We start from the raw sequence: 22,629 nt of genomic DNA on the forward strand, positions 1-22,629 counted from the left end.
AATGAAATAAAAGAGGATACAAGCAAATGGAAGAACACTCCATGTTCATGGGTAGGAAGAATCAATATCGTGAAAATGGTTATACTGCCCAAGGTAATTTATAGATTCAATGCCATCCCCATCAAGCTACCAATGACTTTCTTCACAGAATTGGAAAAAACTACTTTAAAGTTCATATGGGACCAAAAAAGAGACCTCATTGCCAAGTCAATCCTGAGCCAAAAGGACAAAGCTGGAGGCATCATGCTACCTGACTTCAAACTATACTACGAAGCTACAGTAACCAAAACAGTATGGTACTGATACCAAAACAGAGATATAGATCAATGGAACACAACAGAGCCCTCAGAAATAATGCCACATATCTACAACCATCTGATCTTTGACAAACCTAACAAAAACAAGAAATGGGGAAAGGATTCCCTATTTAATAAATGGTGCTGGGAAAACTGGCTAGCCATATGTAGACAGTTGAAACTGGATCCCTTCCTTATACCTTATACAAAAATTAATTCAAGATGGATTAAAGACTTAAATGTTAGACCTAAAACCATAAAAACCCTAGAAAAAAACCCTGGCAATACCATTCAGGACATAGGCATGGGCAAGGACTTCATGTCTAAAACACCAAAAGCAATGACAACAAAAGCCAAAATTGACAAATGGGAACTAATTAAACTAAAGAGCTTCTGCACAGCAAAACAAACTACCATCAGAGTGAACAGGCAACCTACAGAATGGGAGAAAAATTTTGCAACCTACTCATCTGACAAAGGGCTAATATCCAGAATCTACAATGAACCCAAACAAATTTACAAGAAAAAAACTAACAACCCCATCAAAAAGTGGGCAGAGGATATGAACAGACACTTCTCAAAAGAACACATTTATGCAGCCAAAAGACACATGAAAAAATGCTCATCATCACTGGCCATCAGAGAAATGCAAATCAAAACCCCAATGAGATACCATCTCACACCAGTTAGAATGGCAATCATTAAAAAGTCAGCAAACAACAGGTGCTGGAGAGGATGTGGAGAAATAGGAACACTTTTACACTGTTGGTGGGATTGTAAACTAGTTCAACCATTGTGGAAGTCAGTGTGGCGATTCCTCAGGGATTTAGAACTAGAAATACCATTTGACCCAGCCATCCCATTACTAGGTATATACCCAAAGGATTATAAATCATGCTGCTATAAAGACACATGCACATGTATGTTTATTGCGGCACTATTCACAATAGCAAAAACATGGAATCAACCCAAATGTCCAACAACGATAGACTGAATTAAGAAAATGTGGCACATATGCACCATGGAATACTATGCAGCCATAAAAAATGATGAATTCATGTCCTTTGTAGGGACATGAATGAAGCTGGAAACCATCATTCTCAGCAAACTATAGCAAAGACAAAAAACCAAACACCGCATGTTCTCACTCATAGGTGGGAATTGAACAATAAGAACACACGGACACAGGGTGGGGAACATTACACACCGGGGCCTGTTGTGGGGTGGGAGGAGAGGGGAGGGATAGCATTAGGAGATATACCTAATGTTAAATGACGAGTTAATGGGTGCAGCACATCAACATGGCACATGTATACATATGTAACTAACCTGCACATTATGCACATGTACCCTAAAACTTAAAGTATAATAAAAAAATTATTATTAAAAGAAAGAAAAAAGAAAAAATGTCTTTTGAAAGGTAGGTTAACATTAAGAAAACTTTTACATGATTGGCTTTGGCATTTCTGTTGGGTTTCTGGATCAGTTAAAGTTTGGGCATATGTGGACATGGCAACATGTCAGTGAGAAATTTAGGAAGATGTAGCCAAGGTGAAACATAGCACAGCTTTACAGCCTATGAGCCTGTAAAATCAAAAGCACTTTAGTTACTTCCTAGGTACAATGGGGTTACAGGCTTTGGGTAAATACACCCTTTCCAAATGGGAAAAAATTGCCCCAAATGCAGGGGCTACAGGCCCCATGCAATTCCAAAAACCAATAGGGCAGTCATTAAACCTTAAAGTTCCAAAATGATCTCCTTTGACTCCATGTCTCACATCCAGGTCACACTGATGCAAGAGGTGGGCTCCCACAGCCTTGGGCAGCTCTGCTCCTGTGGCTTTGCAGGGTGCAGCCCCATTTCAGCTGCATTCACAGGCTGGCATTGAGTGTCTGTGGCTTTTCCAGGAACACAGTGCAGGGTTTTATATGTATATAACACATATACATATACATGTGGTATGCCTACATGTGTATATATGTTCATAAAAAATATACATACATATATACATATATACATACACATATATAATAAATGTGAAAGGAAATAACAGATTGCAACTTTTGGAGCAGTCTAATATTTTTAAATTTCTAAATTCTTCAGTTAAATTCAGATGCAATGAATCAAATTAAACAAGCTTTTTCTTTTTTTTTTTTTTTTTTTTTTTTTTATTTATTTTTTTTTATTTTTTTTATTTTTTGACATTTTATTTCTTTTATTATTATTATTATTATACTTTAGGTTTTATGGTACATGTGCGCAATGTGCAGGTAAGTTACATATGTATACATGTGCCATGCTGGTGAGCTGCACCCACCAACTCGTCATCTAGCATTAGGTATATCTCCCAATGCTATCCCTCCCCCCTCCCCCCACCCCACAACAGTCCCCAGAGTGTGATGTTCCCCTTCCTGTGTCCATGTGTTCTCATTGTTCAATTCCCACCTATGAGTGAGAATATGCGGTGTTTGGTTTTTTGTTCTTGCGATAGTTTACTGAGAATGATGATTTCCAATTTCATCCATGTCCCTACAAAGGATGTGAACTCATCATTTTTTATGGCTGCATAGTATTCCATGGTGTATATGTGCCACATTTTCTTAATCCAGTCTATCATTGTTGGACATTTGGGTTGGTTCCAAGTCTTTGCTATTGTGAATAATGCCGCAATAAACATACGTGTGCATGTGTCTTTATAGCAGCATGATTTATAGTCCTTTGGGTATATACCCAGTAATGGGATGGCTGGGTCGAATGGAATTTCTAGTTCTAGATCCCTGAGGAATCGCCACACTGACTTCCACAAGGGTTGAACTAGTTTACAGTCCCACCAACAGTGTAAAAGTGTTCCTATTTCTCCACATCCTCTCCAGCACCTGTTGTTTCCTGACTTTTTAATGATTGCCATTCTAACTGGTGTGAGATGGTATCTCATTGTGGTTTTGATTTGCATTTCTCTGATGGCCAGTGATGGTGAGCATTTTTTCATGTGTTTTTTGGCTGCATAAATGTCTTCTTTTGAGAAGTGTCTGTTCATGTCCTTTGCCCACTTTTTGATGGGGTTGTTTGTTTTTTTCTTGTAAATTTGTTGGAGTTCATTGTAGATTCTGGATATTAGCCCTTTGTCAGATGAGTAGGTTGCGAAAATTTTCTCCCATTTTGTAGGTTGCCTGTTCACTCTGATGGTAGTTTCTTTTGCTGTGCAGAAGCTCTTGAGTTTAATTAGATCCCATTTGTCAATTTTGGCTTTTGTTGCCATTGCTTTTGGTGTTTTAGACATGAAGTCCTTGCCCATGCCTATGTCCTGAATGGTAATGCCTAGGTTTTCTTCTAGGGTTTTTATGGTTTTAGGTCTAACATTTAAGTCTTTAATCCATCTTGAATTGATTTTTGTATAAGGTGTAAGGAAGGGATCCAGTTTCAGCTTTCTACATATGGCTAGCCAGTTTTCCCAGCACCATTTATTAAATAGGGAATCCTTTCCCCATTTCTTGTTTTTGTCAGGTTTGTCAAAGATCAGATACTTGTAGAAATGTGGCATTAGTTCTGACGGCTCTGTTCTGTTCCATTGATCTATATCTCTGTTTTGGTACCAGTACCATGCTGTTTTGGTTACTGTAGCCTTGTAGTATAGTTTGAAGTCAGGTAGTGTGATGCCTCCAGCTTTGTTCTTTTGGCTTAGGATTGACTTGGCGATGCGGGCTCTTTTTTGGTTCCATATGAACTTTAAAGTAGTTTTTTCCAATTCTGTGAAGAAAGTCATTGGTAGCTTGATGGGGATGGCATTGAATCTGTAAATTACCTTGGGAAGGATGGCCATTTTCATGATATTGATTCTTCCTACCCATGAGCATGGAATGTTCTTCCATTTGTTTGTATCCTCTTTTATTTCCTTGAGCAGTGGTTTATAGTTCTCCTTGAAGAGGTCTTTCACATCCCTTGTAAGTTGGATTCCTAGGTATTTTATTCTCTTTGAAGCAATTGTGAATGGGAGTTCACTCATGATTTGGCTCTCTGTTTGTCTGTTATTGATGTATAAGAATGCTTGTGATTTTTGCACATTGATTTTGTATCCTGAGACTTTGCTGAAGTTGCTTATCAGCTTAAGGAGATTTTGGGCTGAGACAATGGGGTTTTCTAGATATACTATCATGTCATCTGCAAACAGGGACAATTTGACTTCCTCTTTTCCTAATTGAATACCCTTGATTTCCTTCTCCTGCCTAATTGCCCTGGCCAGAACTTCCAACACTATGTTGAATAGAAGTGGTGAGAGAGGGCATCCCTGTCTTGTGCCAGTTTTCAAAGGGAATGCTTCCAGTTTTTGCCCATTCAGTATGATATTGGCTGTGGGTTTGTCATAAATAGCTCTTATTATTTTGAGATACGTCCCATCAATTCCTAATTTATTGAGAGTTTTTAGCATGAAGGGTTGTTGAATTTTGTCAAAGGCCTTTTCTGCATCTATTGAGATAATCATGTGGTTTTTGTCTTTCGTTCTGTTTATATGCTGGATTACATTTATTGATTTGCGTATATTGAACCAGCCTTGCATCCCAGGGATGAAGCCCACTTGATCATGGTGGATAAGCTTTTTGATGTGCTGCTGGATTCTGTTTGCCAGTATCTTATTGAGGATTTTTGCATCAATGTTCATCAAGGATATTGGTCTAAAATTCTCTTTTTTTGTTGTGTCTCTGCCAGGCTTTGGTATCAGGATGATGCTGGCCTCATAAAATGAGTTAGGGAGGATTCCCTCTTTTTCTATTGATTGGAATAGTTTCAGAAGGAATGGTACCAGCTCCTCCTTGTACCTCTGGTAGAATTCGGCTGTGAATCCATCTGGACCTGGACTTTTTTTGGTTGGTAAGCTATTGATTATTGCCACAATTTCAGCTCCTGTTATTGGTCTATTCAGAGATTCAACTTCTTCCTGGTTTAGTCTTGGGAGGGTGTATGTGTTGAGGAATTTATCCATTTCTTCTAGATTTTCTAGTTTATTTGCATAGAGGTGTTTGTAATATTCTCTGATGGTAGTTTGTATTTCTGTGGGATCGGTGGTGATATCCCCTTTATCATTTTTTATTGCATCTATTTGATTCTTCTCTCTTTTTTTCTTTATTAATCTTGCTAGCGGTCTATCAATTTTGTTGATCCTTTCAAAAAACCAGCTCCTGGATTCATTTATTTTTTGAAGGGTTTTTTGTGTCTCTATTTCCTTCAGTTCTGCTCTGATTTTAGTTATTTCTTGCCTTCTGCTAGCTTTTGAATGTGTTTGCTCTTGCTTTTCTAATTCTTTTAATTGTGAAGTTAGGGTGTCAATTTTGGATCTTTCCTGCTTTCTCTTGTGGGCATTTAGTGCTATAAATTTCCCTCTACACACTGCTTTGAATGCATCCCAGAGATTCTGGTATGTTGTGTCTTGGTTCTCGTTGGTTTCAAAGAACATCTTTATTTCTGCCTTCATTTCGTTATGTACCCAGTAGTCATTCAGGAGCAGGTTGTTCAGTTTCCACGTAGTTGAGCGGTTTTGAGTGAGATTCTTAATCCTGAGTTCTAGCTTGATTGCACTGTGATCTGAGAGACAGTTTGTTACAATTTCTGTTCTTTTACATTTATTGAGGAGAGCTTTACTTCCAAGGATATGGTCAATTTTGGAATAGGTGTGGTGTGGTGCTGAAAAAAATGTATATTCTGTTGATTTGGGGTGGAGAGTTCTGTAGATGTCTATTAGGTCCGCTTGGTGCAGAGCTGAGTTCAATTCCTGGGTATCCTTGTTGACTTTCTGTCTCGTTGATCTGTCTAATGTTGATAGTGGGGTGTTAAAGTCTCCCATTATTAATGTGTGGGAGTCTAAGTCTCTTTGTAGGTCACTCAGGACTTGCTTTATGAATCTGGGTGCTCCTGTATTGGGTGCATATATATTTAGGATAGTTAGCTCTTCTTGTTGAATTAATCCCTTTACCATTATGTAATGGCCTTCTTTGTCTCTTTTGATCTTTGTTGGTTTAAAGTCTGTTTTATCAGAGACTAGGATTGCAACCCCTGCCTTTTTTTGTTTTCCATTTGCTTGGTAAATCTTCCTCCATCCTTTTATTTTGAGCCTATGTGTGTCTCTGCACGTGAGATGGGTTTCCTGAATACAGCACACTGATGGGTCTTGAGTCTTTATCCAATTTGCCAGTCTGTGTCTTTTAATTGGAGCATTTAGTCCATTTACATTTAAAGTTAATATTGTTATGTGTGAATTTGATCTTGTCATTATGATGTTAGCTGGATATTTTGCTCGTTAGTTGATGCAGTCTCTTCCTAGTCTCGATGTTCTTTACATTTCGGTATGATTTTGCAGTGGCTGGTACCGGTTGTGCCTTTCCATGTTTAGCGCTTCCTTCAGGAGCTCTTTTAGGGCAGGCCTGGTGGTGACAAAATCTCTCAGCATTTGCTTGTCTGTAAAGTATTTTATTTCTCCTTCACTTATGAAGCTTAGTTTGGCAGGATATGAAATTCTGGGTTGAAAATTCTTTTCTTTAAGAATGTTGAATATTGGCCCCCACTCTCTTCTGGCTTGTAGGGTTTCTGCCGAGAGATCCGCTGTTAGTCTGATGGGCTTCCCTTTGATGGTAACCCGACCTTTCTCTCTGGCTGCCCTTAACATTTTTTCCTTCATTTCAACTTTGGTGAATCTGACAATTATGTGTCTTGGAGTTGCTCTTCTCGAGGAGTATCTTTGTGGCGTTCTCTGTATTTCCTGAATCTGAATGTTGGCCTGCCTTGCTAGATTGGGGAAGTTCTCCTGGATAATATCCTGCAGAGTGTTTTCCAACTTGTTTCCATTCTCCCCGTCACTTTCAGGTACACCAATCAGACGTAGATTTGGTCTTTTCACATAGTCCCACATTTCTTGGAGGCTTTGCTCGTTTCTTTTTATTCTTTTTTCTCTAAACTTCCCTTCTCGCTTCATTTCATTCATTTCATCTTCCAGGGCTGATACCCTTTCTTCCATTTGATCGCATCGGCTCCTGAGGCTTCTGCATTCTTCACGTAGTTCTCGAGCCTTGGTTTTCAGCTCCATCAGCTCCTTTAAGCACTTCTCTGTATTGGTTATTCTAGTTATACATTCTTCTAAATTTTTTTCAAAGTTTTCAACTTCTTTGCCTTTGGTTTGAATATCCTCCCGTAGCTCGGAGTAATTTGATCGTCTGAAGCCTTCTTCTCTCAGCTCGTCAAAGTCATTCTCTGTCCAGCTTTGTTCCGTTGCTGGTGAGGAACTGCGTTCCTTTGGAGGAGGAGAGGTACTCTGGTTTTTAGAGTTTCCAGTTTTTCTGCTCTGTTTTTTCCCCATCTTTGTGGTTTTATCTACTTTTGGTCTTTGATGATGGTGATGTACAGATGGGTTTTTGGTGTGGATGTCCTTTCTGTTAGTTTTCCTTCTAACAGACAGAACCCTCAGCTGCAGGTCTGTTGGAGTACCTGGCCGGCCGTGTGAGGTGTCAGTCTGCCCCTGCTGGGGGGTGCCTCCCAGTTAGGCTGCTCGGGGGTCAGGGGTCAGGGACCCACTTGAGGAGGCAGTCAGCCCGTTCTCAGATCTCCAGCTGCGTGCTGGGAGAACCACTGCTCTCCTCACAGCTGTCAGACAGGGACATTTAAGTCTGCAGAGGTTACTGCTGTCTTTTTGTTTGTCTGTGTCCTGCCCCCAGAGGTGGAGCCTACAGAGGCAGGCAGGCCTCCTTGAGCTGTGGTGGGCTCCACCCAGTTCAAGCTTCCAGGCTGCTTTGTTTACCTAAGCGAGCCTGGGCAATGGCGGGCGCCCCTCCCCCAGCCTCGCTGCCGACTTGCTGTTTGATCTCAGACTGCTGTGCTAGCAATCAGCGAGACTCCGTGGGCGTAGGACCCTCTGAGCCAGGTGTGGGCTATACTCTCCTGGGGCACCGTTTCCTAAGCCCGTCGGAAAAGCACAGTATTCGGGTGGGAGTGGCCCGATTTTCCAGATGCCGTCTGTCACCCCTGGAAGGGGAACTCCCTGACCCCTTGCGCTTCCCGAGTGAGGCAATGCCTCGCCCCTGCTTCGGCTGGCGCACGGTGCGCTCACCGACTGACCTGCGCCCACTGTCTGGCACTCCCTAGTGAGATGAACACGGTACCTCAGATGGAAATGCAGAAATCACCCGTCTTCTGCGTCGCTCGCGCTGGGAGCTGTAGACCGGAGCTGTTCCTATTCGGCCATCTTGGCTCCTCCCCCCTAAACAAGCTTTTTCTTTCCTACTGACATTTTTTTTTTCCTCCTGTATACTCTTGAACATTCTTCTCTCCCTTGAGTAGTTATATAGTTTCTTTTTTGACAAATCGTGCAAAATACAAGAACATAACTAATTCACAGTTTTAATACAGGTGATTTGGTGAAAAAATAAAAGATCAGAAGGACCAATGAGTTTTTATTTGTTGGTAATTTTAGCAAACTCTAGGACAATGTTCCAACATTTTGTACTTTATATTCTTTTATCCTTTATAGCCTGTAAAAGTTATCATTAATTTTGAGCTCCTTATCTGTACTCTTTGTATCTGTTTCACTTCATTAGTTTCAATTATTTTATTTCTAGCTCTCCTCTAGAGACTCCTACAACATCATCCTCTCCTGATTTCTTTGCTGGCTGCTTTTATAACAAAACTCCAAACATCAAAATTATCAACTTAGTCCTGGCTGTTCTGTCCTAATGTGTTAACTGCAAAAACGACCTCAATTCTTAGGAACTTCTGCCATCAGTAGCTGGAGTCTATTGGGTTTCAAGTCTGGGCCTCAAGAGGCATTGCAAACTTTCATCCTCTTTTTTGAGATTTCAGCACCATCACCAAATGAACAAGTCCCAGGTAGCCTGCTGGAGGATGTACAACCATGTGGAACGCAGATGAGCCATCACAGCTGAGTTTTGGACCTGCCGGCCCTAAACCAATGTCGCAGCTGTCTGCAGAAGCACGAATGAGATATGGCCAAGCTCCATTGAGCCTGGCCCAGATAAGCAGAACTGTTTCATGGAGCCCAGGACAAATTGCCAAACCCCAGTATTGTGTGTTCAATAATTTCTAGTTGTTCTAAGCCACTAAGTTTCAGGGTGACTTGTTAAGTGGTTATAACCACCTAATAAGTACATTTTGTATTTCCTTTTTATTATCATCTATCATAGCCTGTTATTATTTTGTTTGTTTATTTATTTATTAGCTGTTTCTCTGCAAATGTAGGACAATTGCATTATTTGTCTTGTTCTCTGATGTATTCAAAACAGTTGGTGACTGGCACATCAAAGGCGCTTATTGAAAAGTTACTGAATAAATGAACACATGATTGGATGAATAAATGTCTATAGGTAAACCTTCCAAAAGTACATTGATAAAAATGAATATTTCTATCAGTTATATTAATAACTTATTTGCTGTCTAGAATGACTCAGGAAATGTAATGTATATTATTAAAGCACAATTTCTATTTTTTGTTTTGGGTTATTTTTCTGCCATTGCTATCTACTTTGATTATTTTGCTATGTTTTTGATTTGTACATCTCCATTACATTGAAAGTTTTGAAAACGTCTTCTTCTCTTAAAAAGTTTCTAGCCACAATGATGTATCCACTTTTTTTTTTTTTAAGACAGAATCTTGCTCTGTTGCCCAGGCTAGAATGCAGTGGTGACATCTCGGTTCACTGCAAACTCCACCTCCTTGGTTCAAGCAATCCTCTTGCCTCAGCCTCCTGAGTAGCTGAGATCACATCCAGCTAATTTTTTTTTTTTTTTGTATTTTTAATAGAGATCAGGTATCACCATGTTGGCCCGGCTCGTTTTGAACTCCTGACCTCAAGTGATCCGCCCGCCTCCCCCCCTCAAAGTGCTGGGATTACAGACATGAGCCACCGAGCCTAGCGATATCTCCACTTCCATATGTTTATTTATTGATTGATGTCATAATATTTATGAACATAGCAAATTCTTAATATAGAAGATCTATGAATTCACAAATATTTCCACTTTTAAACTAGCTTATAAAAAATCAAAGAAGTGCTTTTTTGAAGTACAAAGTTTTAGGGCTTGGAGGAAAGAGAAAGTGATCATTAAAAATTCTTCATAGATCTGTCGAGGATCTTTTAATCTACTTAAATCCAAATATAGAAGATCATATTCTGATATGACATTATTTTTACATTTTTATAACAACTTCACTCACAAATCCAAGGTGACAATGGCATTAAAAATATCTACAGGACAACATTGGTATGAAATGCAATAACATGATAATAGTGTTACATTAAAGCAGTTATTTTTATTTTCTGTATTTTTCACATGTCCTATTTGGCTATATAATTTTTATAATAAAAAATAGTAAATTAAGAAAGAATTCAAGCTTACAAAGTATAGTTGACCATATAAAGTGATCCTTAAAACAAATGTACAGAAAGGAGACATTCAACTAAGATAAAAAAGATGCTGGATGCAAATGCTTGTGATGATCCCTGAAGGAGATGTAAGGATGAACACCATCCTTACCATTTCCCAGCAGTGCTGTCCTTGCAGATAGGAACCCCTTTCCTGTGCAACTACAGACACTCACTAAGGCATGTATAACACTTATTAGCCTTGGATGCCTAGGGAATTTCAGAGTACTTCTGAAATCTGTACTTGATTCAGTTTTACACTGAGGAAAGTAAGAGACACACAAATATCAAATGACTAATGAATGGTGGCCTCGCTGGCAACAGCAGCCATTGTAGGTAGCCAAATTGCCTCACTGGCATTCTATAACCCACGGACTTAGGGAAAGATTAAGTAACATTTCTTTTTTTAATTCATTTCAAATACTCAACTATGTTTATTTTAATAACTACAATTGTATGCGCAAGACTGAACAGATCCTGCTCACACTGAAAGCCCACAGAGGGGACTCTGCATCTTTTCAGGAGTTTTTTAGGCAATAAAACCAAAATCTATATTTAAAATAGGTGTGTGTCTCATAAGATAAATTTTTCCACTCATTTATTGACTGTCTTACTGAACATTACAAATTAGTAATTTATACCTAGAGAGAGGAAATATCAATGCCTACTGTATAGTTACATAAAAATAGAAATTCATCACAATAGTCCAATCCTCAAGAAAACACATAATTTGTGCCCAAAGACTGTACATATACTAAGATGACTTCCTTCCTTGATCTCTAAATAACATGCCTCTCCACATGGGCAGGAGCTGGAGGTTGAGCATGTGCCTAATCCCATGGAATCCACTTTGGGGGAGTCACAGCTGCCAGTTGGTGAAGAATCCGATCTCCCTGCAGACAATTTAGAATTGGTGAAGAATTTAATCTCCCTGCAGACAGGATTTACACTGAGCAAACAACTCAGAGTCAACTCTGCGGAACACAGCTTGTTTAACTGGGTAGGTGAGTGCACCAAGTCAGCTAGGGCCTTAGAGAACACTAGATTTTCATTAAGAGGCTGCTCTTCTGATGTTTTCAACTCCACACTCATTGTCTAAAACTTGAGAGTACTCGATATCCAGTTTCCACAGCATTTCAGTGTTATCACTGGTAAATGCTATCAAAACTGAGAGGATATTCTTCTTCCCCCTCTCAGAAAGCCCTCTGATAGATTTCATCTGTTTGAAGACCCAACCAGGGCATTGAACCAACCTTGGATCCTCACACCAGCTGGTAAGGGTTGCAGTAACACAGCCTTTCTATGACTCTTTGGATAGTGGCACTTAACTCCTGAGAATAGGGGTCTCCTCTGTTGATCATGGATATTGGCAGTGAGTGAGCAGAAAAGAGAATGGCCAACTCGCTTCTCTTCTCCAGTGGAAAATGGTCCAGCTCTTTCAGAACGTGGTCAACAAAGCAGTGGGTGAGGCGGCGATGTGTGGGCCACCTATTGATAGTGCTGCACTTCATTGTAAGCTTCTGTCCCACTCTGTTATAGGATCTTTAAATGGCATTTAAGCTGCCGCCTGTGGTACAGCAACTGTACTGTGGATGCTGCATGAAAGCAATAGCCCTTTCCAGGCCATTTCTCTCCATCTTTTCATTTGCTTCTTTTGGTAAAGAATGGACATACCAAAATCCAATGAAGTATTTGTGAGGGGCTGTGTAGGGGGACAAGTCATCCAGCAGCTTCACCATGCCTTCTCCCTGCTTGGAAATCCACGTCTTGATGGAGGACCCACCTCCAGTTCTGTGGTACTGCCCTTGAATCTTGGAGGTTCTGCAATTGGCAAAGAATGGTGTAAACTTATTTTGAACAGTAAGTGTCATGAGGTCTTGGTCCAAGAAGAGCCTCAGAAGGAAGTCATGAACGTGTCCGAGGGTTTCAGGTCCTCCCATGTTTAGCATTAATATTCCAGTTTTAAGCTTCCTCTTCTCCACTTGAACTTGAGGTTTTGCACCCTGGCCATGCTGGGCTGTTTCTGTGACACCTGACTGGCACTTCTGTGGCTGACAGGCCCTCAAGCTGCCTTGTGCCAGCCAATACATTCCCGGGGGAACCTTCACCGAGTCCCAGACTCCTCCCATGGCAGCGCCCACAGGTGTCAGCACAGCCAGGGCCCAGCCAGGATCTCTCCTCACCGATATCCCAGGACACCCGACTTCATGTGGCCCCCCATAGCCCTCCCAGCGCCTGTTTGTTTGAATTGCTTCATTCCACTAAATACATAACAATCATAATGTGTTATTAAATATGAGTAAAAATCAAAATCAGAAAGAAATATATACACAAATATGAATGTCCACAGCTAGAGAAAATACATTCAATACAGATATTCAACATGGTCTTAGAGTCTTGTAAGTTGCTAGAGTTAGTCTGTACATTTGCCTCTGTCCTTCCCCAAGGCCTGAATGATAAGGTAAACATAATTCTTATTTTATCATAAAAAGAATGAAGATCAGTTTCCTCTTGCTTGCTGGGAATTTATTCTGGTTTTAGAGTTTCAGCTTCTAGTTGATGTGACTTAGAAATCTATGACATTTAATGTAGAATGTTGAGGATATCTTTTACAATTCATTAGATGTCTTCTGTATGAGGCTCAATTCAGATATTCCATTTACATTAATTGGAATATTCTCATCACTAAACTTTCCTGGATTGGGCACCATGTTACCTCATCCCATGCTTTCCTTCTACAGGAGAGTGGGTTGTATCTTCACTCGTAACACTCAGGTACCATTTCTTGTACATTTTTTGTCTTTAAATTATTGTTATATTCCTATGTTCCCTGAAATTCTGTCTTCTGTTCCTTTTCCCTATGTGTTTATCTGTTCATAATATGTTACCACTACTTTACTAGGATCAGGAGGTTCAAGAGATGAAAGACTGTATTCCATGTGCAGTGTCTAACCACACTCTGCCATTGCACCCTTGCCAGACATAAAGATGAGGAATAGTAACTTTCCTTGCAGACTCCAAGGACTCTTTTTCCTCATTGTTTTACACCTTGTACCAGGTGTTACAGCTGCTTATATAGAGTAGACACTCAACTGAATTGTATAAAGAAACCTCCCTTACGTTGCTCTTTAATGTCCTTGCTTTTTTTTAACCTGTTGTTTCCTCTCCCTGAAATGCCTCTACCTGGCAAATTCCTATTCACAACTCAAAGCCCAGCTGACACATTACCTCCTCTTGTCTTCCTTGACCACATCCAGAATGAAGTCAATCACTCTCTTATTTTTATGTCCTCAGTACCTTGCACATACATGCATCAGCAAACTTAGAACAGTTTACCAAATATATCCCTATGTGTGTTTACATATCTTTTATTTTTTATTTATTTATTTATTTATTTATTTTGTGAGACGAAGTCTCACTCTGTCACCAGGCTGGAGTGCAGCGGCGCGATCTCAGCTCACTGCAACCTCCACCTCGCGGGTTCAAGTGATTCTCCTGCCTCAGCCTCCTGAGTAGCTGGGAATACAGGTGTGTGCCACAATGCCCAGATAATTTTTGTATTTTTAGTAGAGACAGGGTTTCACCATGTTGGCCAAGATGGTCTCGATCTCTTGACCTCATGATCTGCCTGCCTCGACCTCCCAAAGTGCTGGGATTATAGGCATGAGCCACAGCGCCCGGCCTATGTGTCCTATTGATGAACTCTTGATTAGTGAAACAATGTCTTATCCATCTTTGTTACTTTCCAGATCTAGCACAGTTCCTGGTAATAGCAGGCCATTAGTAAATGTCCATTTTAATGTAATTTTATGCATTTAATTTTCTATCTCTGGACCTCGGTATCTTATTTCCAAACAATATTACTTTAGTTTTAAAGTTTGTCTATTCCTGTCACTCTAGCTGTGTGACTTTGAGCAAACTACTTAACCTTTCTGTGCTTTATTACTTTTACCCTAAGAAATGGACATAGTAATACTTACTTTATATGGTTATGATAAAAAATAAATGAGTGTAGTTATGGATAATACTTAGCATAGTTCTTGCCATGTAATAAATATTAGACACATTTTAACATCATCATCATTTTCTGTTATGCCTATACTCACATTAGGCAGTATGTCCTCTATCCTATCACTGACAGCTCTGTGCTGCCTGTTAATGTTTTTGTCACTCTCTCTGAACCATGATATAATAGCTCAAGGTCAAGGATGTTGCCTGTCCACATGTATTTCCTTAGCCCCAAGATTAGTGCCTAAATAGCCATTGCTCAATTAATGTTTATTTATACAACTGATTGAATGAATGGAAAACAAACATATTAAAGTATTAGAAGACTTACAGAAGGAAAGAATATTTAACCTGTTTAACAATTTCTGAAAGGATATGTTCAAGAATATCTATTTGGACTGAGATCTGTAATCTCCACTCATCAAATGGAGGACCCAGGGTTACTATGGTCAACAACTTAAAAAGTGTGTGGTTTACTTAATGGACTCCTCTCCAAACCACCAACACTCAGATATTACAGTATGTCAAGTATATTAACTTTCACATATCAGAGCCACCATTACAACTACCTTTCAAAATAACAAGGGTTTCAACTTACTGAAGTTGCCTCACATGCCTCCCTCTTATTAAAAAAAAAAAAGATGAATTAAGGTAGATGTTTACATGTTTATATGACGGCATATCATCCCTGCAAGCTCAGTCCTACACTTCACTTATCTCATCCCCATGATTTTGGAGAGAGGGGATGCAGTTTTGCCCAAATTCTGGCAGTAAATCTGCTTCCTACTCCTATGTGACAGGTGGCTCCCAGACAGGTAGGCTGGTAGAGCTGGGCTTCCTTTCATGCTGTCAAGGAGGAGCAGCATCCTGCTGCTTGACAGCTAAAGCCTTACCATCATATTAAGAGTCTCTTTTTCTTTTAATTCCCCTAGCCACAAATCTTTGAGAGATTTGGTCCTGTTGTGAACAAGGCTGTTGCAGATTGGCGGAGCTCTGCTGTGGTCTGCATATCCCCGTGCAATGTATTTCCATCTGTGTGGGGCATCTGCCTCCTCCATTCTGCCATCTGACTTGTCTTAGGCCAAGTGCTGAGACTTCTCTTAGGGAAGGGAGGAAAGAGTCCCAGAGTCAACTTCAGGCTTATATAGCACCTGATTCTGCCCTTATCTTTCTATCCAGTGTTTCTCAAATGTTAATGTGCTTACCAATTACCCAAGATCCTTGTTCAGAGCAGATTCTGATTGATATATTCAGGTATTTTGCCTGAGATTATGCATTTGTAACAATGTGTCAGGGATCATTCCAAATATGGTCCCCAGATTACCAGCATCAGAATCACCTAGGATCTGAGTTAGAATCTACATTTTAATAATATCCCCAGGTGATTTGTGTGCACTTTGCGATTTGAGAAACACTGCCTTTGAAGGCATTGAAATCCATATGGCAGGAAGTTATTTCTCATCTTCTTGCATAGCAAAAGCTATTAGTGATAGTTACTTCTCTTACCTCCATTCTGCTGATGCTGCTGGTCTAAGGAGAACTTTTTGGGTAGTAAGGCTTTAATCAGCATAATTTAAAGGGTGGCTTTTCTTCTATCTCTGGGCTACCATGACGTCATAGCTTTAATTTCCTAGGTGTACTTGATAGTGTTGTTCTGACCTTCCAATTAACTTATCTTCTGAAATCAGGCTAACTGATTGCCCTAATCATCAGCATTTCAGTGTTTAAAAATATGCATTAAATTAAACTAATAAAAAAGAACAGAAAGCAATTTACCCAATAATTAGTAAATCAATGGATTAATTGACAGATCAACACTTATACCTGTTTTCTTACATTAACATTTTAATATTTTGTGCTTGTCAGAACTTCTAGTAAGAGACTAAAGAAGAAAAAAGGTGAATTACTTCATTAAATCCAATTTATTTCAATTTAACAAGCCAATTGTTGAAGTAGATGCTCTGGTGGTACCAAGACAAACAGGCACAACATTTCCCTTCAAGGACTTTACAATGTCACAGGGTGAATGGACATTGCCACAATATGAATGGACATTGGTGTGAGTAGAGCAGAAGATAAAAAAATACTTTCACAAACTATACTGCAAAACAGAGGGACAGAAGATGCTAAATGCTACTGAATAGGCAAGAGAGGAAAGAGTTTTAGGGTTTTACTACTGTTAAGTGTGGTCCATGCAGCGGCATCAGTATCACCTGGGACCTTGTTAGGAATAGTAATTCTTGGATCCTCATTCAGAACTACTCAATTATAGTCTGGGAGTAGAACAGCAATCATTGATTTAACAAGCCAACCAGGTGACTATTAAGCACAATAAAGCTTGAGAGCCACTATTATAAAATATGCTAAATGCTATCAATAGCCAATGAAATGGAGGGAAAAGAGCATTAAAGCAGTGGTGTTCATAGAAATATAAAATGAGCAATCAGAATCTGCTTTTAACAAGAATCTTGGGTAGCTGGTAAGCACAGTAAAATTTGGGAAGCACTGGATTAAAATTATAAAATAATGTAATTTACAAGTTTGTAGTTCTTTAAATAATTAAAAAGAAGCAACTAAAATTAATTTGATTATATATTTTATTAATCTCAATATAGCCAAACTATTATCAACATGTCATCAACGTTAAATATCGATGAGAAATTTTATATCCATTTTTTTAAATGAATCTTTGAAATCTTGTATTTTACATTTATAGAACATCCGAATTTGAACTAGTTACACTTCAAGTGCTTAATAGCTGCATGTGGCAGTAGCTACCATATTGGACAATGAAATTTTAGACCCTACTATTCGAAATGTGGTCCCTGGAATACCAGCATCAGAATCACCTAGGATCTGAACCAGAATCTACATTTTAATAATATCCCCAGGTGATTTGTGTTCACTTTGTGATTTGAGAAACACAGCTTTTGAAGGTATTGAAATACACATGGTAGGAAGGTATCTCACATCTTGCATGGAAAAAGCTATTAATGGTAGTTACTTCTCTTACCCGCACCCTGTGCCTCTCAGAGCTTGCAATCCTCTATCAAATCTATCTAGTTCTAGACTCTGGGACCCTGTGAATCTAGGAGTTGGCAATATTGCAGAGGGAAGAGCAGCATTCCAGCAGGTGCAAATACAGACTATTTGAGGAATTCCAAAGTACCTGAATTCCCACGTTTAGAACTATACAACACCCTCACCTTCCTCCTGCATATTTGCTCAGAATTACATGAAAAAGTAGTTATTATATTCGACGTAACTGTTTTGAATAGAAAAATTAACAACATAGAAGTTCCTGAGAAGAAATAATACCGTTGTTCTTAGAAAAGAATAAGGCAATGTTCTGGAAAGGCTAATGAAAAACTGATAGATCACACCATAAAAATAAATTAATTAGTGAAGATGAATAGGAGAAGCTATCTCAGCAGCTGGATTGTAAGAGGAAGGAAAAAGGAAACAAGTATTGCTGGCCCACGAGTAAGATACCAATAAGTAGATAACCTAGGGGAAGAAGATGAGAATGTGTAGTCTCTCAATCCTGAGTTCTAGTTTGATTGCACTGTGGTCTGAGAGACAGTTTGTTACAATTTCTGTTCTTTTACATTTGCTGAGGAGTGCTTTACTTCCAACTATTTGGTCAATTTTGGAATAAGTCTGATGTGGTGCTGAGAAGAATGTATATTCTGTTGATTTGGGGTGGAGAGTCCTGTAGATGTCTATTAGGTCCGCTTGGTACAGAGGTGAGTTCAATTCCTGGGTATCCTTGTTAACTTTCTGTCTCATTGATCTGTGTAATGTTGACAGTGGGGTGTTAAAGTCTCCCATTATTATTGTGTGGGAGTCTAAGTCTCTTTGTAGGTCTCTAAGGACTTGCTTTATGAATCTGGGTGCTCCTGTATTGGGTGCATATATATTTAGGATAGTTAGCTCTTCTTGTTGAGTTGATCCCTTTACCATTATGTAATGGCCTTCTTTGTCTCTTTTGATCTTTGTTGGTTTAAAGTCTGTTTTATCGGAGACTAGGATTGCAACCCCTGCCTTTTTTTGTTTTCCATTTGCTTGGTAGGTCTTCCTCCATCCCTTTATTTTGGGCCTATGTGTGTCTCTGCACGTGAGATGGGTCTCCTGAATACAGTACACTGATGGGTCTTGACTCTTTATCCAATTTGCCAGTCTGTGTCTTTTAATTGGAGCATTTAGCCCATTTACATTTAAGGTTAATATTGTTATGTGTGAATTTGATCCTGTCATGATGTTAGCTGGTTATTTTGCTCATTAGTTGATGCAGTTTCTTCGTAGCATCAATGGTCTTTACAATTTGGCATGATTTTGCAGTGGCTGATACTGGTTTTTCCTTTCCATGTTTAGTGCTTCCTTCAGGAGCTCTTGTAGGGCAGGCCTGGTGGTGACAAAATCTCTAAGCATTTGCTTGTCTGTAAAGGATTTTATTTCTCCTTCACTTATGAAGCTTAGTTTGGCTGGATATGAAATTCTGTGTTGAAAATTCTTTTCTGTGAGATGTTGAATATTGGCCCCTACTCTCTTCTGCCTTGTAGAGTTTCCGCTGAGAGATCAGCTGGTAGCCTGATGGGCTTCCCTTTGTGGGTAACCTGACCTTTTGTCTGGCTGCACTTAACATTTTTTCCTTCATTTCTTTTATTTATTTATTTATTTATTTATTATTATTATACTTTAGGTTTTAGGGTACATGTGCACAATGTGCAGGTTAGTTACACATGTATACATGTGCCATGCTGGTGTTCTACACCCACTAACTCGTCATCTAGCATTAGGTATATCTCCCAATGCTATCCATCCCCCCTCCACCCACCCCACAACAGTCCCCAGAGTGTGATGTTCCCCTTCCTGTGTCCATGTGTTCTCATTGTTGAATTCCCACCTATGAGTGAGAATATGCGGTGTTTGGTTTTTTGTACTTGCGATAGTTTACGGAGAATGATGATTTCCAATTTCATCCATGTCCCTACAAAGGACATGAACTCATCATTTTTTATGGCTGTATAGTATTCCATGGTGTATATATGCCACATTTTATTAATCCAGTCTATCATTGTTGGACATTTGGCTTGGTTCCAAGTCTTTGCTATTGTGAATAATGCCTCAATAAACATATGTGTGCGTGTGTCTTTATAGCAGCATGATTTATAGTCCTTTGGGTATATACCCAGTAATGGGATGGCTGGGTCAAATGGAATTTCTAGTTCTAGATCCCTGAGGAATCGCCACACTGACTTCCACAATGGTTGAACTAGTTTACAGTCCCACCAACAGTGTAAAAGTGTTCCTATTTCTCCACATCCTCTCCAGCACCTGTTGTTTCCTGACTTTTTAATGATTGTCATTCTAACTGGTGTGAGATGGTATCTCATTGTGGTTTTGATTTCCATTACTCTGATGGCCAGTGATGGTGAGCATTTTTTCATGTGTCTTTTAGCTGCATAAATGTCTTCTTTTGAGAAGTGTCTGTTCATGTCCTTTGCCCACTTTTTGATGGGGTTGTTTGTTTTTCTCTTGTAAATTTGTTGGAGTTCATTGTAGATTCTGGATACTAGCCCTTTTTGAGATGAGTAGGTTGTGAAAATATTCTCCCATTTTTTAGGTTGCCTGTTCACTCTGATGGTAGTTTCTTTTGCTGTGCAGAAGCTCTTTAGTTTAATTAGATCCCATTTGTCAATTTTGGCTTGTGTTGCCATTGCTTTTGGTGTTTTAGACATGAGTCCTTGCCCATGCCTATGTCCTGAATGGTAATGCCTAGGTTTTCTTCTAGGGTTTTTATGGTTTTAGGTCTAACGTTTAAGTCTTTAATCAATCTTGAATTGATTTTTGTATAAGGTGTAAGGAAGGGATCCAGTTTCAGCTTTCTACATATGGCTAGCCAGTTTTCCCAGCACCATTTATTAAATAGGGAATCCTTTCCCCATTGCTTGTTTTTCTCAGGTTTTTCAAAGATCAGATAATTGTAGATATGCAGAGTTATTTCTGAGGGCTCTGTTCTGTTCCATTGATCTATATCTCTGTTTTTATACCAGTACCATGCTGTTTTGGTTACTGTAGCCTTGTGGTATAGTTTGAAGTCAGGTAGCGTGATGCCTCCAGCTTTGTTCTTTTGGCTTAGGATTGACTTGGCAATGTGGGCTCTTTTTTGGTTCCACATGAACTTTAAAGTAGTTTTTTCCAATTCTGTGAAGAAAGTCATTGGTAGCTTGATGGGGATGGCATTGAATCTATAAATTACCTTGGGCAATATGGCCATTTTCATGATATTTATTCTTCCTACCCATGAGCATGGAATGTTCTTCCATTTCTTTGTATCCTCTTTTATTTCATTGAGCAGTGGTTTGTAGTTCTCCTTGAAGAGGTCCTTCATGTCCCTTGTAAGTTGGATTCCTAAGTATTTTATTCTCTTTGAAGCAATTGTGAATGGCAGTTCACTCATGATTTGGCTCTCTGTTTGTCTGTTATTGGTGTATAAGAATGCTTGTGATTTTTGTACATTGATTTTGTATCCTGAGACTTTGCTGAAGTTGCTTATCAGCTTAAGGAGATTTTGGACTGAGACAATGGGGTTTTCTAGATATACAATCATGTCATCTGCAAACAGGGACAATTTGATTTCCTCTTTTCCTAATTGAATACCCTTTGTTTCCTTCTCCTGCCTAATTGCCCTGGCCAGAACTTCCAACACTATGTTGAATAGGAGTGGTGAGAGAGGGCATCCCTGTCTTGTACCAGTTTTCAAAGGGAATGCTTCCAGTTTTTGTCCATTCAGTATGATATTGGCTGTGGGTTTGTCATAGATAGCTCTTATTATTTTGAGATACATCCCAGCAATACCTAATTTACTGAGAGTTTTTAGCATGAAGGGATGTTGAATTTTGTCAAAGGACTTTTCTGCATCTATTGAGATAATCATGTGGTTTTTGTCTTTGGTTCTGTTTATATGCTGGATTACATGTATTGATTTGTGTATATTGAACCAGCCTTGCATCCCAGGGATGAAGCCCACTTGATCATGGTGGATAAGCTTTTTGATGTGCTGCTGGGTTCGGTTTGCCAGTATTTTATTGAGGATTTTTGCATCAATGTTCATCAAGGATATTGGTCTAAAATTCTCTTTTTTGGTTGTGTCTCTGCCCGGCTTTGGTATCAGGATAATGCTGGCCTCATAAAATGAGTTAGGGAGGATTCCCTGTTTTTCTATTGATTGGAATAGTTTCAGAAGGAATGGTACCAGTTCCTCCTTGTACCTCTGGTAGAATTCAGCTGTGAATCCATCTGGTCCTGGACTCTTTTTGGTTGGTAAGCTATTGATTATTGCCACAATTTCAGCTACTGTTATTGGTCTATTCAGAGATTCAACTTCTTCCTGGTTTAGTCTTGGGAGAGTGTATGTGTTGAGGAATTTATCCATTTCTTCTAGATTTTCTAGTTTATTTGCGTAGAGGTTTTTGTAGTATTCTCTGATGGTAGTTTGTGTTTCTGTGGGATCGGTGGTGATATCCCCTTTATCATTTTTTATTGCATCTATTTGATTCTTCTTTCTGTTTTTCTTTATTAGTCTTGCTAGTGGTCTATCAATTTTGGTGATCCTTTCAAAAAACCAGCTCCTGGATTCATTAATTTTTTGAAGGGTTTTTTGTGTCTCTATTTCCTTCAGTTCTGCTCTGATTTTAGTTATTTCTTGTCTTCTGCTAGCTTTTGAATGTGTTTGCTCTTGCTTTTCTAGTTCTTTTAATTGTGATGTTAGGGTGTCAATTTTGGATCTTTCCTGCTTTCTCTTGTGGGCATTTAGTGCTATAAATTTCCCTCTACACACTGCTTTGAATGCATCCCAGAAATTCTGGTATGTTGTGTCTTGGTTCTCATTGGCTTCAAAGAA

The 22,629-nt window shown here is 39.3% G+C and overlaps 1 long non-coding RNA gene and 1 pseudogene across 1 annotated transcript in view; one reads left to right on the forward strand and one right to left on the reverse strand.

Moving 5' to 3' along the window:
* The window catches only part of LOC134739125 (uncharacterized), a 542,148-nt gene extending 532,477 nt beyond the window's left edge, over positions 1 to 9,671 (forward strand). Inside the window, exon 4 of the long non-coding RNA XR_010125634.1 lies at positions 8,895 to 9,671. This is a non-coding gene — a long non-coding RNA (uncharacterized LOC134739125). The remainder of the gene's footprint in view (positions 1 to 8,894) is intronic.
* Positions 9,672 to 11,411: 1,740 nt separating this feature from the next.
* LOC129032906 (ferrochelatase, mitochondrial-like) lies at positions 11,412 to 12,736 on the reverse strand (annotated as a pseudogene).
* Between the last annotated feature and the right edge of the window lie 9,893 nt (positions 12,737 to 22,629).

This window comes from Pongo pygmaeus, chromosome 2, assembly GCF_028885625.2.
Source record: "Pongo pygmaeus isolate AG05252 chromosome 2, NHGRI_mPonPyg2-v2.0_pri, whole genome shotgun sequence".
In the NCBI taxonomy this organism is placed as follows: domain Eukaryota; kingdom Metazoa; phylum Chordata; class Mammalia; order Primates; family Hominidae; genus Pongo; species Pongo pygmaeus.